Source organism: Bufo gargarizans, chromosome 5 (genome assembly GCF_014858855.1).
Source record: "Bufo gargarizans isolate SCDJY-AF-19 chromosome 5, ASM1485885v1, whole genome shotgun sequence".
Taxonomy (NCBI): domain Eukaryota; kingdom Metazoa; phylum Chordata; class Amphibia; order Anura; family Bufonidae; genus Bufo; species Bufo gargarizans.
In genome coordinates, this window is record NC_058084.1 from 401,987,855 (window position 1) to 402,005,370 (window position 17,516).

The 17,516-nt window shown below is 45.6% G+C and overlaps 1 pseudogene; it reads right to left on the reverse strand.

Annotated features, from left to right (window-relative positions):
* Positions 1–6,400, reverse strand: part of LOC122939476 — a 284,892-nt pseudogene extending 278,492 nt beyond the window's left edge.
* Positions 6,401–17,516: the final 11,116 nt, after the last annotated feature.

The following is a 17,516-nucleotide window of genomic DNA, read 5'->3' on the forward strand; positions in this document are numbered from 1 at the left end:
CAGGTGACCACCATAAAAAATAAAAATAATAAATTGTGCAAAAAAAGCAATTTTTTGCCATCTTACGTCACAAAAAGTGTAATAGCAAGCGATCAAAAAGTCATATGCACCCCAAAATAGTGCCAATCAAACTGTCATCTCATCCCGCAAAAAATTAGACCCTACTCAAGATAATCGCCCAAAAACTGAAAAAACTATGGCTCTCAGACTATGGAGACACTAAACAATTTTTTGGTTTTAAAAATGAAGTTATTGTATAAAACTTACATAAATAAAAAAAATTGTATACATATTAGGTATCGCTGCGTCCGTGACAACCTGCTCTATAAAATTACCACGTGATCTAACCTGTCAGATGAATGTTGTAAATAACAAAAAAAAAACGTGCCAAAAAAGCTATTTCTTGTTACCTTGCCGCACAAAAAGTGTAATATAGAGCAACCAAAAATCATATCTACCCTGAACTAGTACCAACAATACTGCCACCCTATTCCGTACTTTCTAAAATGGGGTCACTTTTTTGGAGTTTCTACTCTAGGGGTGCATCAGGGGGGCTTCAAATAGGACATGGTGTCAAAAAAACCAGTCCAGCAAAATCTGCCTTCCAAAAACCGTATGGCATTCCTTTCCTTCTGCTCCCTGCCGTGTGCCCGTACAGCGGTCTACAACCACATATGAGGTGTTTCTGTAAACTACAGAATCAGGGCCATAAATAATGAGTTTTGTTTGGCTGTTAACCCTTGCTTTGTAACTGGAAAAAAAATATTAAAATGGAAAATCTGCCAAAAAAGTGAAATTTTGAAATTGTATCTCTATTTTCCATTAAATCTTGTGCAACACCTAAAGGGTTAACAAAGTTTGTAAAATCAGTTTGAATACCTTGAGGGGTGTAGTTTCTTAGATGGGGTCACTTTTATGGAGTTTCTACTCTAGGGGTGCATCAGGGGGCTTCAAATGGGACATGGTGTCAAAAAACCAGTCCAGCAAAATCTGCCTTCCAAAAACCGTATGGCATTCCTTTCCTTCTGCGCCCTGCCGTGTGCCCGTACAGCGGTCTACAGCCACATATGAGGTGTTTCTGTAAACTACAGAATCAGGGCCATAAATAATGAGTTTTGTTTGGCTGTTAACCCTTGCTTTGTAACTGGAAAAAAAATATTAAAATGGAAAATCTGCCAAAAAAGTGAAATTTTGAAATTGTATCTCTATTTTCCATTAAATCTTGTGCAACACCTAAAGGGTTAACAAAGTTTGTAAAATCAGTTTGAATACCTTGAGGGGTGTAGTTTCTTAGATGGGGTAACTTTTATGGAGTTTCTACTCTAGGGGTGCATCAGGGGGCTTCAAATGGGACATGGTGTCAAAAAACCAGTCCAGCAAAATCTGCCTTCCAAAAACCGTATGGCATTCCTTTCCTTCTGCGCCCTGCCGTGTGCCCGTACAGCGGTCTACAGCCACATATGAGGTGTTTCTGTAAACTACAGAATCAGGGCCATAAATAATGAGTTTTGTTTGGCTGTTAACCCTTGCTTTGTAACTGGAAAAAAAATATTAAAATGGAAAATCTGCCAAAAAAGTGAAATTTTGAAATTGTATCTCTATTTTCCATTAAATCTTGTGCAACACCTAAAGGGTTAACAAAGTTTGTAAAATCAGTTTGAATACCTTGAGGGGTGTAGTTTCTTAGATGGGGTAACTTTTATGGAGTTTCTACTCTAGGGGTGCATCAGGGGGCTTCAAATGGGACATGGTGTCAAAAAACCAGTCCAGCAAAATCTGCCTTCCAAAAACCGTATGGCATTCCTTTCCTTCTGCGCCCTGCCGTGTGCCCGTACAGCGGTCTACAGCCACATATGAGGTGTTTCTGTAAACTACAGAATCAGGGCCATAAATAATGAGTTTTGTTTGGCTGTTAACCCTTGCTTTGTAACTGGAAAAAAAATATTAAAATGGAAAATCTGCCAAAAAAGTGAAATTTTGAAATTGTATCTCTATTTTCCATTAAATCTTGTGCAACACCTAAAGGGTTAACAAAGTTTGTAAAATCAGTTTTGAATACCTTGAGGGGTGTAGTTTCTTAGATGGGGTCACTTTTATGGAGTTTCTACTCTAGGGGTGCATCAGGGGGCTTCAAATGGGACATGGTGTCAAAAAAACTGTCCAGCAAAATCTGGCTTCCAAAAATCATACAGCGTACCTTTCACTCTACGCCCCGCTGTGTGGCCGTACAGTAGTTTACGGCCACATATGGGGTGTTTCTGTAAACGGCAGAGTCAGGGCAATTAAGATACAGTCTTGTTTGGCTGTTAACCCTTGCTTTGTTAGTGGAAAAAATGGGTTAAAATTGAAAATTAGGCAAAAAAATGAAATTCTCAAATTTCATCCCCATTTGCCAATAACTCTTGTGCAACACCTAAAGGGTTAACGAAGTTTGTAAAATCAGTTTTGAATACCTTGAGGGGTGTAGTTTCTTAGATGGGGTCACTTTTATGGAGTTTCTACTCTAGGGGTGCATCAGGGGGCTTCAAATGGGACATGGTGTCAAAAAAACTGTCCAGCAAAATCTGGCTTCCAAAAACCATCCGGCGCACCTTTCACTCTACGCCCCGCTGTGTGGCCGTACAGTAGTTTACGGCCACATATGGGGTGTTTCTGTAAACGGCAGAGTCAGGGCAATAAAGATACAGTCTTTTTTGGCTGTTAACCCTTGCTTTGTTAGTGGAAAAAATGGGTTAAAATTGAAAATTAGGCAAAAAAATGAAATTCTCAAATTTCATCCCCATTTGCCAATAACTCTTGTGCAACACCTAAAGGGTTAACAGAGTTTGTAAAATCAGTTTTGAATACCTTGAGGGGTGTAGTTTATAGAATGGGGTCATTTTTGGGCGGTTTCTATTATGTAAGCCTTGCAAAGTGACTTCAGAGCTGTAGTGGTCCCTAAAAATTGGGTTTTTGTAAATTTCTGAAAAATTTCAAGATTTGCTTCTAAACTTCTAAGCCTTGTAACATCCCCAAAAAATAAAATATCATTCCCAAAATAATTCAAACATGAAGTAGACATATGGGGAATGTTAAGTCATCACAATTTTTGGGGGTATTACTATGTATTACAGAAGTAGAGAAACTGAAACTTTGAAATTTGCTAATTTTTCCAAATTTTTGGTAAATTAGGTATTTTATTATGCAAAAAAATTAATTTTTTTGACTTTATTTTACCAGTGTCATGAAGTACAATATGTGACGAAAAAACAATCTCAGAATGGCCTGTATAAGTAAAAGCGTTTTAAAGTTATCAGCACTTAAAGTGACACTGGTCAGATTTGCAAAAAATGGCCTGGTCCTTAAGGTGAAAATGAGCCTGGTCCTTAAGGGGTTAATCAGGGGCCATTTTTATGCATCTTAAAGGGAAATATCTCAAAAATGTGCCCTGTTGTAGCCTAGAAATTTTTTATTTCCTATCAGTTTGATGTATACAAATGTGCAGCACTCCACGTTTTTGTATCCTGCAGAGTCTATTAAAAAAATGCATACGTTAGCGTAAATTTTATTTCCACCATGAAACTGTATGGTGAACGGACGGCACTGTACGGCATCAGTCTGATGCATCTATTAACGCATACATTTTTGGTATGCATTAAATGGATGGAAAAAATAGGATGTGAACCCAGCACTAGTGTCAGAATAAGCACCAGTACAAAATCGGAGCAGCGTGGCGGAGAGGGGAGGCCACCATGTACTGACAGAGCGCTACCTGGTCCTGGTGGTCAGGGATGAGGACTGTGTTTCCTAAGGATCATTTTCTACAATTAGGCGGTCATTTATTATATAGAAATACGTCTATGTTAGGCATATTTCTGACACAGATGTGGCGTAAAAGTCCTTAGCACCGCAATCTGCATATTTTTCCCGCTCATGCCAGGTCTAAAAAAGGATGGTGTGGGCAGGGAAAGGGATAAAGTTATGGCCATCCAGATATTGGATACCACCACCATACATTGAATGGAAAACACCTCTGCACAGTGACCGGATAACACCGCCATACCTTGACAGGATAAAATAATATAAGAGGGCACAGTACAGGGAATGACTAGGGGCACTGCACATGGTGTGGTAAGAGGGCACAATGCAGGGTATAAGGGGGCACAGTATGGGGTGAGGGGCACAGTACAGGGTGGGGGGCACAATCACATGACCCTGTGATATTAGAAGGTCCCTATGGTGAATGCGGTTCATACGCCACCATAATGAGAAGCAGAGGAGTGAGACAAGGGTGTGATTATGTGGCTAGAGATACAAAAAATGTAACTGTCAGCCAGTACAGGCCCTAAAAATTAGGCAATAGGCATTCACCTGACAGCAAAGAACTTTGGATTCTGTGGCTGGAGGTACATTAGGCGGTGTAAGGGATCGCCTCTTATTCGGGGGTCATTCTCACAATAATCTTCATCGACCACAGGGTTAAACATTGCTTTTATTTGGCACCTCAGCAAAACCAAAACAAACAATACAAATAAAACACCTGCTCGGCTGGGCTCTAACTAAACATGAGGACTCCCTACCTCAATGAATGCCTTGTTCACACACGGGAAGAACATGAGGCTTTTCCTAGCCTAACAATCCAGCACTTCCAGGCTGTAACAAAGTCCAGTACCTTTTGGGGGCTTGTGGCACAGAAGTCCTCCTGACTCTGGCCTAGCGATCGTCTATTCCAAGACCTCGCTGAGTCCCCCAGAGTTGAGGCTAACACCTAGCCCCGTGGCCCCTCAGCCAGCTCGGCTGAGCCCACCTGTACAAAGCCTTCCCAGGCCTCTGCTGCACACAGACTCTTCCTCCTCCTAACAGTCTGGACTGGGCTCTTATCCCAGACTGATTGTTCCACCTGGTGCGGCCTCTGACCTGCTGATTGACAGCGAAGAAATGGAAACTCCTGCCACATCTCTCCCCTAGCAGCCGTGAGGCCTGTCACTGCCTCACATATCCCCTCCCCCTTTGTTCAATCCCGTAGGGGTGAACACTAGCACCAAACCCAGATGCTTGTGAGAGGGCATCTACCTGGCCTACAGTCTTCCCTTTATTCTGCCAGACCCAGGACAACAGCGCTTGGTTTGTCACAAACACGAGTTTATAATGGAGTAGATCATATCTGTGGGACTTTCTTCCCCATCTCATGAGCAGGTACTCTCTTTCACGAGCAAGGATGTTACGCCTTCGCACCCGTGGCCTCTCTCTTTTCTTTCTTTTTCTCTCCACATTTGGCCTTCGGCCTCTGGAACTTCTCTCAGAAGATATTTTTATATGATCGACAAGCTCTCTTTTTTTTATTCTCGGGCTTCTGTACATGCTCCTCATATCCTTTCTTAGACTGCTGCAACTCTTGACTGAACGGTTCCAGTTCATGGTTGTGTCTTGACCCTTTCTCCTTCAGCAGAGCATGCTTGTCCCCGCACGCATCTTCCATCTTCCCAGCTGTGGTTTCCCCTACTTTGGCAGCAGTTTCAGAGACCTCTGCTTCTTTAGTGGCTTTTTCCACAACAGTAGCCACTCCTTCAGTCTCTGCAGCACCTGAGGACTTCACGTCCCCCAACACCTCGGCCTTAACTTCTTCAGCCTTTGTTTCCTTGGACCCGGCATCATATACTTGCCCTTTTAAGTCCTTCTTCTCTTTCTCCAAAGGCTCACCCAGGACACTGTTCTCCTTTTGGGAGGAATTCGGGAGAGCCAGCCCACAGTAGTAGACAGGATCTGCATACTGGTCATCCATCTCCTCATATTTCTTCCCCAGCAGGCTGCTGGCTACTTGGAAGACCTTGTAGGCGGAGGGGACGTCTTTTGCAACCTGATCCTGGTTACACACTGTTATGAGACTCTTGGCCTCTGCATCCACATCAGCCCCATCAACGGGTTCAGCAGAAAGACCTTCCATCTTCTCTACCTCGTGCGGTACTACAGCGCCATCATCTCCAGACCGCCTCCTAACAGGCTCTGGCTTAGACCTCTTGACATCCTTCAGAGGACTCTCCTCTTCAGGTTTCTCATTTTCCACCTTCTGCTCGAGAGCACGCTTAGACTTCTCCAACTCATAGACGTTCTTCCTGACGTCATCTTTTGAGCTCATGAGATCTTCCATCTCTGCTCTGAGTTGCCTGTTCAGCCTCTCAAATTCATCTCGCTCCTCAAGTACTTCTTCAAGAGCTCTTACCGAGGAGAGGGCCTTGGTCGCCTTCTCTCGAGCATCAGTCTCCGCTTGGTCACGTTCTTCGGCATATCTGGCCGAGGTGGTTTTCTCTTCAGCCAGGAGCTTGTCCAACATCTTCAGTTTCTTCTCCAATTTAGACACAAATTGTTTCTGGTGGTCCAGGTCTACCATCTGATCACGCAACTCTTGATCAAGTTTAGCCATCCTGGCTTCCAAATGTCTTTTCTCCCCCAAGAGAGCAGATTTTTCTGAGGCGCTGTTTAGAACCTCATCAGCCAGCTCATATTTTTCCTGCTCTGCATGAAGTCTGGATCGCTCAGAAGCTGCAAGTTCCTCTTGAAGTTGGAGAATTTCCGCTTCTATTAGTGACTCTAGTTCCTTCAGTTCATTCATCTCTTTCTGTGACTCCTCTGGAGATTCCTGCAGTTGCTCTGCGAGAATCGCTAGCCCCATCTCTAGTGTATCTAGGGACTGTGCAGAGTGAGCGAAAACATCTTCAAGTTTGTAGCTGTACTGTCCTGTCAGGTCATCTACAACTGTCTGGATATGAGCTTCAGACACTAGGCTGTCACCCGAGTGAACTCTCGTCTCGTCAGATATAACTGTCATCTGGTCGCTACTATTAACCACTTTAGTTTTGCTGGGTCTTGACATGGTAGCCTCACTCTCGGAGTTGCTGTCACGGCACATACGCCACTTATACTGCTCGTGTCATTATTAACCCTGACCTCTAGTGGCACCCATGAGTCAATCCCCACCTGGGACATTTTATTAATCATAGAAACCTGTGGAGACTGCACATCCAAATCTTGTACGTGCGGTACACCCTCTAGCCCCACCACATTGTCTACAATGTGGTCTCCTAGCGGTGTTTCTTCAACATTTATCAACACTTTTATATCAGACACATGTTTACCAACAGGGGGAGATTTTTCCCCAATCACAGCCTGCAAAGGAAAAGGCTTGTCATTATTATCACATATTTCACATGACATCACATTTCCATTATGCATTTCGGCAAACATGGTACCATCACTTTGCACCTTATCTGCACCCTTGTTCTCAATGTGCAGCTCCTTCACATTATCATTTAAAGGTACAGGTACAGGTTCTGCAGGAGTTTTGTCACTCTCTGCAGAAGTGTCTCCATTACTTAAAACCTCCAAGCATAAGGGGAAATTATGGCCCACCATTCCCTCATGTTCATACATGAGGGAATGCATAATGCGTATTTGTAACATCAGGTTCACAAGTCCCAGTTCTCACCGGAGACTCTCCCTCAGTGAGAACCACCTGATAGTCTGTATTATTCACATAATTGTCCAGAACATGTAACACTCTATCAGTCTCTGGGGCGGCCATCATACTACCTTTTACCTGGGCTAGCATGGAATCTCTGACTTTCACCACCCCAAATCTAGCTCTGATCACAGGCTCTTTGGGCGACCCAGAAACCTTCTCCCCTGCAGGTTCCTGCGAGGGAGAAACTGCAACAGGCTTACCCCTGACGTTGTGGATTCGGGAGACGACGATATTCCCAGGACATCTCTACCAAGATCACCAGCCTTCTCTTTGTTCCTGGTATTCCGAACACCCGCAGACTCCTTACTGCAAACGTTGCCACCGGAAACAGCATGGCCTGGAGTCCCGACTTTTCCTGGACGGTAACTCCAGCCGCACTCTTTAGGACTTTGCGCACACGTGCAGGAAACATAGGATCTCCTGAGAGCCGCACCGCTCTCCACCTCCTTTTCTTCCCGACGGTTGCCCTTGGCAACGGCACACATCTTTTCCTCTGGAACTCCAGCCGCACAACTCAAAGCCATTTTTCCGCTCAATAGCTGCCAGAACAGAAAGTCTTTGCCAAGCACAAACTCCACTTCCAGGGTCTCACATTTTAAGAGCTCCCATTGCACAGTGCCATAGTCCGTGATAAAGGTCAGAAACACAGTGACATCTGTCTCTGGCCCCCTCTTTAGAAAGCCCAGTACTTCGGGCTTACACCTAGCCCCGTGGCCCCTCAGCCAGCTCGGCTGAGCCCACCTGTACAGAGCCCTACCAGGCCTCCGCTGCACACAGACTCTTCCTCCTCCTAACAGTCTGGACTGGGCTCTTATCCCAGACTGATTGTTCCACCTGGTGCGACCTCTGACCTGCTGATTGACAGCGAAGAAATGGAAACTCCTGCCATATCTCTCCCCTAGCAGTCGTGAGGCCTGTCACTGCCTCACAGCGGTCACAGGATAAAAATGTAACTGTCAGCCCGTACAGGCCCCAAAAATTAGCCAATAGGCATTCACCTGACAGCAAAGAATTTTGGATTCTGTGGCTCCTTTAAGAGTCCCTGCAACTGCTCAACTTTGGATTTTGACCCACTCTTCTCCAGATCTTTCAGTTTTTGGGTCTGTTGCTGGGCTACATTGAGTTTCAGCTCCCTTCAAAGATTTTCGATTGGGTTCAGGTATGGCTAGCCCACTCCAGGACCTTAAAATGCTTCTTATGGAGCCACTCCTTAGTTGCCCTGGCTGTGTGTTTTGGGTCATTGTCATGATGGAAGACCCAGCCACGACCCATCTTCAACGCTCTTACTGAGAGAAGGAGGTTGTTAGCCAAAATCTCGCGATACATGGCCCCATCCATCCTCCCTTTTAATATGGTACAGTCATCCTGTTCCCTTTGCAGAAAAGCACCTCCAAAGCATCATGTCTCCACCCCCATGCTTCACAGTTGGGACGGTGTTCTTGGGGTTATATTCATCCTTCTTCCTCCAAACATGGCGAGTGGAGTTGACATCAAAAAGTTCTATTTTGGTCTCATCTGACCACATAACCTTCTCCCATGCCTCCTCTGGATCATCCAGATGGTCATTGGCAAACTTCAAATGGGCCTGGACATGTTCTGGCGTGAGCAGGGGGGGCCTTGCCTGCCCTGCAGGATTTTAATCCATGACGGCGTAGTGTGTTACTAACAGTAATCTTTGAGACTGTGGTCCCCTCCTGTCTTTAGGTCAATTGACCAGGTACTCCCGTGTAGTTCTGGACCGATTCCTGAGCTTTCTTAGAATCATCCTTACCCCACGAGGCAAAATTTTGCATGGAGTCCCAGACCAAGGAAGATTGACAGTCATCTTATGTTTCTTCCATTTTCTAATAACTGCAGTTGCTGCCTTCTCACCAAGCTGCTTGCCTATTGTCCTGTAGCCCATCCCAGCCTTGTGCAGGTCTACAGTTTTGTCCCTGGTGTCCTTAGACAGCTCTCTGGTCTTGGCTATGATGGAAAGGTTGGAGTGTGATTGATTGAGTGTGTGGACAGACATCTTTTTATAAAGGTAATGAATTCAAACAGGTGAAATTAATACAGGAAATGAGTGCATAGTAGGGGGGGCTTCTTAAAGAAAAACTAGCAGGTCTGGGAGAGACAAAATTCTTGCTGATTGGGAGGTGATCAAATACTTATTTCATGCAATAAAATGCGAATTAATTATTTACAAATCAAACAATGTGCTTTCTGGATTTTTTTTTAGATTCTGTCTCTCACAGTTGAAGTGTACCTGTGATAAAAATTACAGACCTCTCCATTCTTTGTAGGTGGGAAAACTTGCAAATTCGCCAGCTTATCAAATACTTATTTTCTCCACTGTATATGTGACTGCCACTCCATTCAAACAGGGGAACACAGGGCCCAGGTTCCCATCCGCAAAAAATGCATCCGCAAAAAATATGGATGACGTCCGTGTGCATTCCGTTTTGTGCAGAATGGAACAGCTGGCCCCTGATAGAACAGTACTACCCTTGTCCGTTATACTGACAATAATAGGACATGTTCTATCTTTGAATGGAATGGAAAAACTGAAATATGGAAACAGAAGGCATACGGAGTACCTTCCATTTTTTTTGCGGATCCATTGAAATGAATAGTTCCGTATACGGTCCGTATATGGAACGCAAAAAACTGAATGTAAATAAAAAAAAACTTTCGTGTGCAAGAAGCCTATGGGTTACATAGCATTATAAATCAATATAATGCTATGTGACCCCTGGCAGCGCTAGGAGTTCAGGCCGAGACTCGCAGCGTGACCAACGCTCGTCTGCAAGGGCCCTAAGAGTTTGCTGAGTCCAAGGCAGACTAATACCAGTCCTCTAGTCTACAGAAAAGTCTACTACAAAATATTCTGCTATAGAGTGCTGCTGCTAAGCAGCCCCAACTCAGTCGAACTGAAAGTAAGTGGCGGAGGGTAGAGGTGCAGTGATTGAAATAGCAGCTTTGGCTTTGAACTACTTATTTTCCTGTTCTTACAGACTGACAAACCTTCATATTTTATTCATACCTGGAAAACGTTTATTCATAACTAATAGTTCCTGATGCGTCAAAAATAATTTCCATATAATTAGCAAACCAGTGAAATTCTCTATTTGTGTTGCAGGATTTTTTCTATGAATAGCATGTTCTAACAATCGTGCCCTGCCATACTTTTCAATACTTTGTTGTACAGCTTGATTTTATTATTATGTTACCTGGGAGAGGTCTATTCTATTCAGACGCTTTGTAGTTTAATTAACATTCATTTGTGCAGCAAGTAATACTGTTTCCGTGGAGCTTTCTGGAGTCAATTATCAAGTAGTGGAGAGTGACTCACACGCAAGTTACGATTTTGTAGAGATAGTGGCTCCTCTAGAACCTGATGCCGGCATTTGAAGATTATCCTGCCGCTACCTCACCGTCAACCTATTCCAACAAGGGCTTGTTCACACAACCGTGCCGTTTTTTGCTGATCTACAAAAAATGGATACCCGCGTGCCTTCCGCAATTTGCGGAATGGAACAGGAGGCCCATTATAGAAATGCCTATTCTTGTCCGCAAAACAGACAAGAATAGGACAGGACTCATAATTTTGCGGGGCCACGGAACAGGGCAACGGATGCAAGCAGCACAGAGAGTGCTGTCCGCATCTTTTGCGGACCCATTGAAATGAATGGTTCCATATATGTACCGTAGCCCTAAAAAAAAAAGAATAACATTCATTTTCATGCTGGAGACAGACTATTTCCCCAATGTTAGGAAAAGAGCGCCAAAGGAAGGCTGGGTTGGTCAGTATATGTGCTCTGTCTTGGTCAGTATATGGTTTATATTTTTTTTGTATTGTATATATGTACAAGGCATTTGGAAAGTCTTCAGACCCTTACACTTTTTAACATTTTGTTATGTTGCGCCTTCTGCTAAAATAAAGTGAAAAAAAAAAAATATATGTTTTTCCCTATTATTCTGCACTCAGTACCTCATAATGACAAAGTGAAAACAGAATGTTCCAAATCTTTGCTTAATTATTGAAAAACGTAAATCTTGTATTGACTTAAAGGGGTTCTATATCATTTTATTACTGATGATCAGCATCTGATCGGCAGTAGCGCTTCTTCTTGCCGCTTCCCGCAGACCAGTGACGTCACAAGCTACACCCAGGTCACGTGAAACAGTTGTGACATCACTGGCCTGTGTTCAGAGTCGATCATCAGTCGAAAAAAGGTATAAAACCCCTTTAAAGGCTATGGACACCTTTGTGCACTAAAAATTAATAACCCCATATCTTGGGCTACTTTCACACCGGCGTTTCTGGGTCCGCTTGTGAGATCCGTTCAGGGCTCTCACAAGCAGCCTAAAACAGATCAGTTTTGCCTCATGCATTCTGAATGGATAAGGATCAGTTCAGAATGCATCAGTTTGCCTCCGTTCAGCCTCCTTTCCGCTCTGGAGGCGTTTTGATGTCCGCCTGACGATGCAGAGCCAAACAGATCCGTCCTAACTTACAATGTAAGTCAATGGGGATGGATCAGTTTTTACTGACACAATATGGTGCAATTGAAAACGGATCCGCCTCCCATTGACTTTCAGTGGAAGTCAAAACGGATCAGTTTGCATTATCATGGATCCATTTATCATGGTAATGCAAACGAATCCGTTCTGAACAGATACAATCGTTTGCATTATAGGTACGGATCCGTCTGTGCAGATACCAGACGGATCCGCACGTAACGCAGGTGTGAAAGTAGCCTTACCGTAATACAGCACATAATAAAATTGCACTTGTTTGTTTACTGGTATCAGCTTTGCTTCACATGCACCCAGAAATGCTCTTCTATGAGATTCACTCACTGTTTCTCATGTCTCCTCAGCTCCACAGCCCCGCCCCCACATCCTGTTACATAACACATAGCTCCACAGCCTCGCCCCCACATCCTGTTACATAGCACATAGCTCCACAGCCCTGCCCCCACATCCTGTTACATAGCACATAGCTTCACAGCCCCGCCCCCACATACTGTTACATAGCACTTAGCTCTACAGCCCCGCCCCCACATACTGTTACATAGCGCATAGCTCCACAGCCCCGCCCCCACATCCTGTTACATAACACATAGCTCCACAGCCCCGCCCCCACATCCTGTTACATAGCACATAGCTCCAGAGCCCCGCCCCCACATCCTGTTACATAGCACATAGCTCCACAGCCCCGCCCCCACATCCTGTTACATTGCACATAGCTCCACAGCCCCGCCCCCACATCCTGTTACATTGCGCATAGCTCCACAGCCCCGCCCCCACATCCTGTTACATAGCACATAGTCCAACAGTGGCACAAATGGGGTATTCTGCCCCTGTGGACTGGTTAGGACAGGTGGAACTTTTAATAAAATAAAACTAAATGAACACACGCCCTCCCTCCCTCCCCCAATAAAGAGGGGGAGTCACCCCCAGGCCCTTGTATAGTTACAAGTAGAAAAGAGAAAACAACAGCTTTAAAGTATAACTAAGGGGGGATATTTGTGTGCCACTGTTAGGACTAAGGGAAAACAAATGATCGTTAGAAATTAACGATTCCCTTACGTCCTAACCAGTGGCACAAATGAGGATTTAGCAAGAACAAACCCCCATGGGAGGGTCCTCATGCCTGGCGGAAGCTAATACTGTCCGGCCAAATAAGGAATAGCTATGTATTCTAGAAACCACTCTATAGTATGAGATAAAGGTGAAATGAGAACTCCAAGAAGCTTACTTACAGATCACATCCAATGGAATCGAGCTTCTCTCTGCAAAAGAAGTAGCCACTGCCCGTGTAGAGTGGGCCCTTACAAACTCAAGAGGCTCTAAACCCTGAGAGATATAGGACTCCCGAATTGAGTCCTTAATCCATCAACTGATGAAGGGCTTAGAGGCTTTCCTCCTCTTGTGGGTACCGGAAAAGAGGATAAGGAGATTTGAATCTCTCCTAAATACCTTGGAGCGTTCCAGGTAAATCCTAAGACATCTCGAAATGTCGAGGGTGTGAAGCCCTCTTTCCTCAGAGGAGGGTAGTGGAGCCAAAATCGGAAGGGAAATCACCCGATTAATGTTGTTAAAAGAGGGCACCTTTGGAATAAAGATAGGCAAGAATCTCAGTAGCACCCGGTCTTGCAGGAACTTAGTGTATCGCTCAAAGGCGGAAAATGCCTGGAGTTCCCCAACTCACTTTGCAGAGGTAATGGACAACAAAAAGGTGATCTTCAAGGTAAGGAACCTGAATCCCACCTCCTCTAGGGGCTCAAAGGGGGAAGATGATAACCCCCTGAGCACGACAGTTAAATCACAAACAGGGACAGGTCTAATTACCGTAGGTTTTAATCTTGAAGCTCCCTTCAGGGACCTCTTAATAAGGGGCTCTTGAGAAATAGACCCGTTTAGACAGGCTGAAATAGCTGAAACCTGCACTTTGAGGGTAGAAGGTGACAACCCCTTGTCCAGACCATCTTGCAAAAACTGAAGAATGACCGGTATGGAAGCTTCAGTAGATGTGTGCTGATGCATTTTTTCCAAATTCTTAAGTAGGACTTGTTAGTAGCTTCCGATCTGGAGTGCTCTAAGGTTCTCAAGACAGACTCTGATAGCCCTTCTATCCTTGGAAGGGACTGATCAACCTCCAGGCCGTCAGGTTGAACATTTGAAGATTTGAGGAGATCTGAGTGTCCCCCGACACCAGTACTCTCTCTGGGGGAAGCCTCCAAAATTGACCCCGACTCATCTGGAAGAGTTGGGTAAACTAAGCTCTCTTTGGCCAGTATGGAATGATGGCGATGACTGACGCTTGGTCCTGCCTGATTTTCATCAAGACCCTTGGTATCAAGGAAATTGGAGGGAAGATGTAGGCCAGCCTGAACCTCCATGGGATTGACAGTGCATCTATTGCCACCAGGTTGTCCACCCTGTAAAGGAAGCAATACCTCTCCACCTTGGTGTTTAACCTCGTTGCCATGAGATAGATCTCTGGCATGCCCCACCTGAGTGTTATCTCCTTGAAGACCTCTGGATGAAGTGACCATTCTCCGGTTGGAAGACCTCAGCTCAGGCAATCCGCGATCACATTGTGAACTCCGTGAATGGCTGATAAGTTGGTGAGGTTCAGTTCTGCCCAATCCAATATCACGCCTATCTCTCTCAGGAGACTTTGTGACCTTGTGCCTCACTGCTTGTTGATGTACAGTACAGCGGTCATGCTGTCTGACTGTACCTTCACTGCCTTCCATCGAATGAAGGGAGCAAAATGAAAAAGAGCTAATCTGATCGCTCTGATCTCCAGGAGATTCGATGACAATGATTTCTCCTGTGGAATCCAAGATTCTTGGACTGTCTTGTCCAGAAGATGAGCTCCCCAACCTACTAGGGATGCGTCTGAAGTAAGTATGATCCATGAGGGCTGGATCAGGGACTTGCCGTCCTCGAGGTGAGACCACAATCTTAGGGAGGATCGGGCATGGTAAGACAGGGAGTGCACGGCATTGAGTCCCACTGGACTGTGATTCCACTTGGCTAGTACTTCCGACTGAAGCGGACGCAGATGCCATAATGCCCAAGACACCGCCTGTGCAGTTGAAGACATTAGTCCCAACATCTTCATCAATGTACGAATCGTTAACTCTCGTGGCATTGAGAGAGAACGGGCTGTCTGCTGAATGGATCGTCTTCTCTCGGGAGTGAGATGAATAGTCATCTTTACTGAATCCACCATGAACCCCAGGAACCTTACCGAGGTGGCTGGCAGAAGTTGGGACTTGCCCCGGTTGATTATCCTTCCTAGCTGATGGAGGAAGGCAACAGCCCGTTGAATTTATTGGGACAGGATCGCTTGAGAAGGGGCTCTGAGGAGCCAATCGTCCAGGTAGGGAACTATGCTCAGACCCTGAAGCCTTAGAGTGGCCACCACGGACACCACCACCTTGGTAAAAGTGTGTGGGGCTGAAGAAATCCCAAACAGGAGGGCCACAAACTGAAAATGTTTTAGGACACCCCCCCATATCTGTACTGCGATCCTTAAGAATCTTCTGGACCCAGGATGGATGGGAATATGGAGATAAGCATCCTTGAGGTCCAAGGTTGAAAGAAATCCAAAAGAAGATTGGTCACTGACTGGATAGTTTCCATGCGGAACTTCTTTTGTTTGATAAAACGATTGAAGTACCTCAAATCTATGATCATCCTCCACCCTCCGGTACTCTTGGGTACCAGAAAGACTGGGGAATAGATCCCTGCTCCCTGCTCCCCTCTCTTGGAGAGGGACCTTTTCTAAAGCCCCTTTCTGAAGATATTCTAGAACATAGCTCTCTAGAACTCTTTGCTTGCTGCAGGGAAGTAGCCTTGTCTGGACGAACTAGTCCGCGGGCGGACTGCTCAAATCCACAAGGTAGCCTTGTGAAATTATGCGAAGGACCCTTTAGTCCTGGATATGATCCTGCCAAAAACGTAGGAAATGTTGTAGGCGACTGCCTACGGGAACGTGGGGAGCAGGGAGCACTGAACATCCAGTCAGACCGGCTAGGTACCAAGAGCCTCGAGGAGGCCCACAATCAGAAGGTCAAGGACTTCTTGGGGGGCCTAGATCCCCTAGAGGATCTTCCTCCTCTCCAGGAACCCCAGCTCCACAGCCCAGCACCCACATCCTGTTACATAGCACATAGCTCCAGAGCCCCGCCCCCATATCCATGTTACATAGCACATAGCTCCACAGCCCCGCCACCACATCCTGTTACATAGCACATAGCTTCACAGCCCCGCCCCCACATACTGTTACATAGCACTTAGCTCTACAGCCCCGCCCCATATCCTGTTACATAGCACATAGCTCCACAGCCCTGCCCCCACATATTGTTACATTGCACATAACTCCACAGCCCCGCCCCCACATCCTGTTACATAGCACATAGCTGCACAGTTATTTCCATACAGACTGTTTGTAATCAGTAGATCTATTTCTTACTTTCCATTCTGTAGAAAGTCCACTATTTGTGAACAGCAACAGATATTTCTTCTGATAGCGTTAGTGCAACAATCTACAGTCAGAACCATGGCGTTATCAGGCCCCTTGCAAACGAGCGTTTGTCCCTGACCTCCCGGGGGGGGGGGGGGGGGGCATAGCATTATAGCATTATATTGATTTTTGATGCCATGTAACCCTTAAAGGGAGTCTGTCACCACATTTGACCATATTAGACAGATCCTATAGCGTTATATGTGCCACCCAGCAGTTAAAAACGGTACCTTTGTTGCATATAACCGAGTCTTCTTTCTGCCAAAAATGAACTTTGAAGATTGTGTAAACGAGCCCTCTCAAGTGCCCAGGGCGGTGTCTCAATCTTTCGAGCCCAAGACCGGACCTCCCTAACGGCTCATAACCCTGCCCTCCTTGTGCCTGTGACCGCCCGTTTACTCCCCTCCCCTCGCCTTTTCCATTGCGGCTGCGCGGACAAATTCGTAGCCGGCGCATGCGCAGTAGGTATTGCGATGCCCTGCCAGGACCGGGCATAGCATTGCGCATGCGCCAGCTACGAGACTCGTAGCTGGCGCATGCGCAATGCGATGCCCGGTCCTGGCAGGGCATCGCAATACCTACTGCGCATGCGCCGGCTACGAATTTGTCCGCGCAGCTGCAATGGAAAAGGCGAGGGGAGGGGAGTAAACGGGCGGTCACAGGCACAAGGAGGGCAGGGTTATGAGCCGTTAGGGAGGTCCGGTCTTGGGCTCGAAAGATTGAGACACCGCCCTGGGCACTTGAGAGGGCTCGTTTACACAATCTTCAAAGTTCATTTTTGGCAGAAAGAAGACTCGGTTATATGCAACAAAGGTACCGTTTTTAACTGCTGGGTGGCACATATAACGCTATAGGATCTGTCTAATATGGTCAAATGTGGTGACAGACTCCCTTTAAAGTTCTGGCATAATGCTGCTAGTGTTGGCCAATACATTCCAGAACTGTAAGGGTTACATAGCATCATAAATCAATATAATGCTATGTGACCCC